Below are 6,000 nucleotides of genomic sequence, written 5' to 3'. Positions count from 1 at the left end.
CTTGTTGGGGCTATGTACTTTTTTGTGCTATTATCACTTAAAACTTTAAATATCAATGTCTCCGGTTTTACTCATTGGATTTTTATTGTTTGGTGTCAAATAATTTATCAAAAGAATTTTTTTTTTGTCTAAATTGGTTTGGGATTTCTCTTGTGTTGTGGTTTCACTTTATTGCTGTTTGTGTGCTGCATAAATATTTTACACATTGCCTCGAAGTTAAACCTGACTGCTTGTGTGCCAATCTACCCATGGTTAAGCAAAGGGTAATTTAGTGACTTTTTGTGGTTCACCTTGCCAGGGATTGTGGCTGTTGTTTGACCAGTGTTCACACCTCAGTCAACCAACAACCTAATTTCTCACATTGGTGTTCAGAGATGTGGGTCAGGACATGTGTTTGAGCAGTACTAAATAATGATTTGTGTTACACAAAAATCCAAGATAAATAATCTGACATCAATGAGACCCCTTTTTAAATTTTTCTTTAATTTTAGCAACTGGCTGTTCTTCCCTTTCTTCTAAAGTTGAGTGCCCTAACTTACATTTCGTACCATGGGAATGGATGCCTACAAATTTGACACCCTTAGCAAGCCTAAGCTTGTGAAACTCTGCAAACAAAAGGGACTAAAAGCAGACAATAAGGCTACTAAACTGGATCTCCAGGTAGTCTTCATGATGTGTTTGGATTGCAGGCCACCTCAGAGGAGGATGAGGGGGAAGACAATGAGGAAGGTAGGGAGCACAATCAGAGGAGGTAGGACCCCGACCATGGCCCTGAGCACCCAGGACATCAACTCAACTCTAGAGCAGATGACATGAATGCCCAGGATGGAGTAGGGAGTAGTGTGTCTGCCAGAGGCCCGTCCCCGTAGGAGCTGGAGGACAGGAGGAAGAAGAGGAAACTCAAGCAGGAGCTAGAGCTGGCCAAGCTAAGAATGGAGGAGAAAAGGATGGCACATGAACTCAAACTCAAAGAGATGGACATCAAAGCCAAACAGGTGAATTCTAGCAGTAATGAACGCAGCCTAATTACAGTGCCCAATGGAGCATGAAGGGTCCGGACACCCAAGGTTTTGGTGCCCAACAAAGTGATGGGAGATGATATTGGCAAGTAGTTCTCAACATATGAAGTGGCTCTAAGGGTGCACAAGATTTCTGAGGCATACTTGAGGGGTAGCTTGTGGAAGAACATGCCCATGGTTGGGGGGACACACAGCTAACACTAGAGGTAGAGGATCAGACACAATATACTCAGATGAAGGCCATACTTGTCCCTAAATTTGGGTTGACACCTGAGCGATACAGGGAGAAGTTTAGGGGTAGCCACAAACTTCCCAACCATTCCTGGGTGGACTTTCTAGATTATTACAGAAAGGCACTGAAGGGCCGGGTGAGGGGCAGTGAGGCAGAGGATTATACCAGGCTGTACAGCCTAATTTTAGGGGTGCACATGCTTGATATTTGCTTTACAGAGCTGCTCCAACACCTGGCTAATATCAAGCTGACTGATCCCTGGTTGCTTGCTGAGGATGCAGACCTCTAAGTCAGCACAAGAGTGTCCAGGAAGTATTCTGGGAGGGAATCCCAAAAGGGTGGTCAGGGTTTCCACACTGAAGAAGGATGGAGAGATAAAAAGAAAGAGTTCTCTCACGGTCCCCAAAATAAGGGAGAGGGTCCTTGGCAAAAATCTCAACACAGAAGAAAGGCTTCTCTGATAAAAATCAGAACAAAACTCCCAAGTATTATCAGTGTTATGTGTATGGTCATTACAAGAGTGATCCCAAGTGCCCTCAAAATTCACAGTCTCCCAATGGACGAAAAACCTCAGCGTTGGCTAGTGTAGTGCTTGGGGAGGAGATTGTCCCAGTCAGTGGGGAGATGTCAATGAGGTTATCCTAGTGTCCCTGGGTGACACAGAGAAGCTGCCCACAGCCCACATGCCTTCCAATACTGCAAAGTGTAGGCAGTGGTTAAATATCAATGGGCAACGAGTGGTGGCTTGAGGGACACTGAAGCCAGTATAACTATGGCAAGTAGGCATCTGGCAGCCCCAGAGCAGATCATATAATACATTCCGCCAGGAAATACTAGCAGACAACCAGGAGGGTCACTAACCTGTGGTTCTTGTTCCATTTAAGTGGTGTCTCATGTCTTTTGAAAGTTGCTGCAAGCATTGCCATGCCTGTGGATTGTTTGCTAGGGAATGATCTTGAGCACAATACCTGGAAGGAAAGGGAGATCAGGTCACACCTGGAAATGGTCGGGTTGCCTGAGTGAATTTGTGCAGCCACCAGGTTCATGGCTGCCCAAGAAGGGAGGCAATAAAGTCTGGAGTCTGGAAAAATGCCCATACAGCTGCTAAAATGGGAAAGAGCAAAGGCATGGGAACCCAGCTCCTGAATGTCTCCCAGGTGAGGTGCATGGGGCACCGGAGGAGGTCATCCCGGAGACCACTGGAGAGGACATTTCCTCTCTTGCTGATCTACCTGAAGTTGCTGGATGGCAAGCAGAAGGAGGACCTACCAGGGAGGAGTTCTCTAAGGCACAAACAGAGTGCCCAGCCCTAGAGGGAATGAGGCAACAGACTAAAGCCCAGGCAGCTGGTGATACCTCTGGTAATCATTGTATCTATTGGGAGGGAAACCTCCTGGTTAGTGTGCCTAAGGCACCTGTGAATGTAGCAGCAAGGGCACTGGTGGTTCCCCGGTGCTACAGGCACTTCTTACTGGAGCTGGCTCATGAAATCCCCCTGGCGGGACAAGACCTTTGCCAGGCTTGTCCCCCACTTTTGCTGGCCCCAGATGAGGAGTTCCTTGGATACTTTAAGTGGGACGTTCTTGACCTGCCAGAGCAGAGGGAAGACAGGGCAGAAGCTGAAAGCTCCTCTGACTCCTTGCCTATCATTGACACTCCCTTTAAAAGGGTGTTCAACAACATTATAGGGCCCATTGAACCCCAGGCATCCTCTGGCAACAGGTTTATCCTGATCTTGGTGGACCATGCCACAAGATACCCAGAGGCCATACCTCTGAGCACGGAAACTGCACCTGCAGTGGCTAGGGTCCTGATGGGGATTTTTACATGGGTGGGTTTCCCCAAAGGAAGTGGCATCTGAGAGGACCACCAGCTTCATGACTGCATATGCTGTCAATGTGGAAGGAGTGTGGCGTTACTTACACATTTTTCACACCCAAATCAATGGGCTTGTTGAGAGATTCAACAAGACCCTAAATGGCATGATCAATAGTCTGCCTGAGCTCATGAGGCATCAGTGGGATGCCTAATCTTTGCTTCCCGAAGGTTCTACAGAAGGGGGTTGGAATAAGCCCCCTTGAGCTTCTGTATGTATACCCTGTAAGGGGACATCTTAGCGTGGTTATGGAGGGTTGAGAGCAAGATCCCAAGAAGACTCCCTAGATGTGGTTAGACACATACTAGCCTTCTGGAGCCAGATGGAAGAAGGCTTCTGAAAACCTAGAGGTCAGCCAGGAGGTAACACAGAAGTGGTATGACCAGACAGATACCTATGTCGAATTCCATCCTGGACAAAATGTGTTGGTGGTGGAGCCCAGGGACCTCCAACACCATTGGACTAGACCTTATGAAATTGTTGGGAGGAAGCACGAGGTCACCTACTTGGTGGACCTCAAGACCTTCAAACACCCCTTAAGGGTTTCCACATCAACTGTCTCAAACCACACTTTGAGAGGTCTCAGGTCACAATGTTGTTGGTGGCAGATGGTGGGGAGGAAACAGAGAGTGAACCTCTCCCTGACCTCCTAGCATTAAAATAGAAGGATGGGTCAGTGGAAGGTGTAAACCTCTCCCTTATGCTGACATCAGAGCAGCTGAAAGACTGTCACCACGTGGTGGTCCAGCTCTCCTTTCTGTTTTCCCTCACTACTGGGATTATACATTTGTGCACCTATGATGTTGACAGAGGAGTCAAAACAAAATATGCCAGCTGTCTGACAAAGTGAGGGAAAACATCAAGGAGAAAATCTCCAAGATGTTCAAGTTGGGGGTGATTAAGCCCTCCAGTAGCCCCAGGTCTAGCCCTATGGTTCTGGTACCAAAAGCTGCCCTGCAGGGCACCAACCCAGAACTTTGGTTCTGTGTCGATTTTAGGGGGCTCAACTTAGTCACAAGACTGATGCTCGCATCTTTCCCCTGGCTGATAAACTCATTGATATGTTAGGGGTTGTGCAGTTCCTGAGCACATTTGATCTGACTCCAGGGTGCTGGCAGATTGGCCTAATTCAATTAGCAAAGGAGAGGTCAACATTTGCCTCTCCAGAGGGTCACTATTTTTGTATTTTTTTTTTTTGTATTTTTTTGGGTATTTGTAAAGCGCAAACTTTCGCTCCGAAGGGAGCATCATGGCGCTGAGCGTGCGTGAAGGGATCAGATAGTGGAAAAACTAAATTGCTGCCAGCACAGAGATATCAGATTGCTGGTAAACCCAGGTCTTTAGTTGTTTCCTAAAGAGGTGCTCGGTCTCAGACAGCCTGAGGCTTAAGGGCAGTTTGTTCCAAGCCCTGGCTGCTAGGACCGTGAAAGTTCTTCCACCCCTGGTTTGGTATTTGTATCTAGGAATCCTGGTGAGGTTAGCGCCTGAAGATCGCAAGCATCGTGTGGGAGCATAATGAATAAAACGTTTGACGAGATATTTAGGACCTTTGTTTTTCAAAGATTTAAAAACTGTGAGTAAAAGTTTAAAAAGGATCCTCTTGTGTAGAGGCAGCCAATGAAGGGAATTTAATGCAGTTGAGGCAGAGGACCTCCTGGGCAGTTTTAGCACCAATCTTGCTGCCGCGTGCTGTACACTTTGCAACTTCTTCAAGGTGGATTTTTTCACTCCAGCCATCAGCCCATTGCAATAGTCAAGTCGGGAAAGTATCAGTGCTACCACGACAGATTTCCTGGAGGCAATGGGGAGGAAGTCAAAGAATTTCTTTAAGGATTTAATAAGACCGAAACAGCATCCGGCCGTAATCCTAACATGATCGTCAAAGGATAGGGTTGCATCAAATTGCACACCCAGATTGCGCGCAGCGGACACTGCACTAGGTGGGGCCTCTGAGTCTTTGGGCCACCAATCCTTCGGGCAAAAGGGTGGGTCCTGGCCCAATGGTAGAATTTCAGTTTTGCCACTATTGCACCTCAAGTGGTTTTTATTCAACCACTGAAATACCTCCGTGAGACAATTCTGGAGCCGGGGCTTTACACCCGAGTGGTTATTGTCAATAGAGACAACAAGTTGGGTGTCGTCGGCGTAGGATGTAACAAGGATCCCATGAGATTCTATCACAGTGAGTAGGGGTGCCATATATATGTTGAAAAGGAGTGGACTTAATATGGACCCCTGCGGTACTCCCGATGTAATGGTTTTTTCACTGGATAGGTAGGGGCCCAAAGATATAGATTGGGATCTATTGGACAAAAAGGATTTTACCCATGCTAAGGCTGTATCTGTCACACCGATCTCACGCAGCCTATCAATCAAGATGACATGAGAGATAGTATCGAATGCTGCTGTTAGATCGAGCAGGATGAGGACGGCCTGCTTTCCTTCATCCTGTAGGAACTTGATGGAATCAGAGAGTTCTATCAAGGCCGTTTCGGTGGAGTGGCTAGGGCGAAACCCAGATTGCTGGGGGTGAAGGATGTTATGGTTTTCCACGAAGGCTTTTAGTTCCCAGTGCACAATCTGTTCAGTGATCTTTCCTAGAACAGGCAAAAGTGAGATGGGGCGCATGTTCGTAAGGTCCGTTGGAGATTTGTTCTGCTTTTTCATCAAAGGTTTCACGATGGCCTTTTTCCATTCATTAGGCACTATCCCTGATTCTAGGGATGCGTTTATGATGGTGTTTATGGAGGGATTGACCACCTCAATTAGATGATGCAGAATACGAGGAGGACAGGAGTCGGTTGGTGCTCCTGATTTGCAGGCCAGGATCGCCTTACGGGTCTGTTGGAGGGAGACAAGTTGAAAATTGCGAA

The sequence above is a fragment of the Triturus cristatus genome, chromosome 8, assembly GCF_964204655.1.
Source record: "Triturus cristatus chromosome 8, aTriCri1.1, whole genome shotgun sequence".
NCBI lineage: Eukaryota > Metazoa > Chordata > Amphibia > Caudata > Salamandridae > Triturus > Triturus cristatus.
This window is presented reverse-complemented; position numbering follows the sequence as displayed.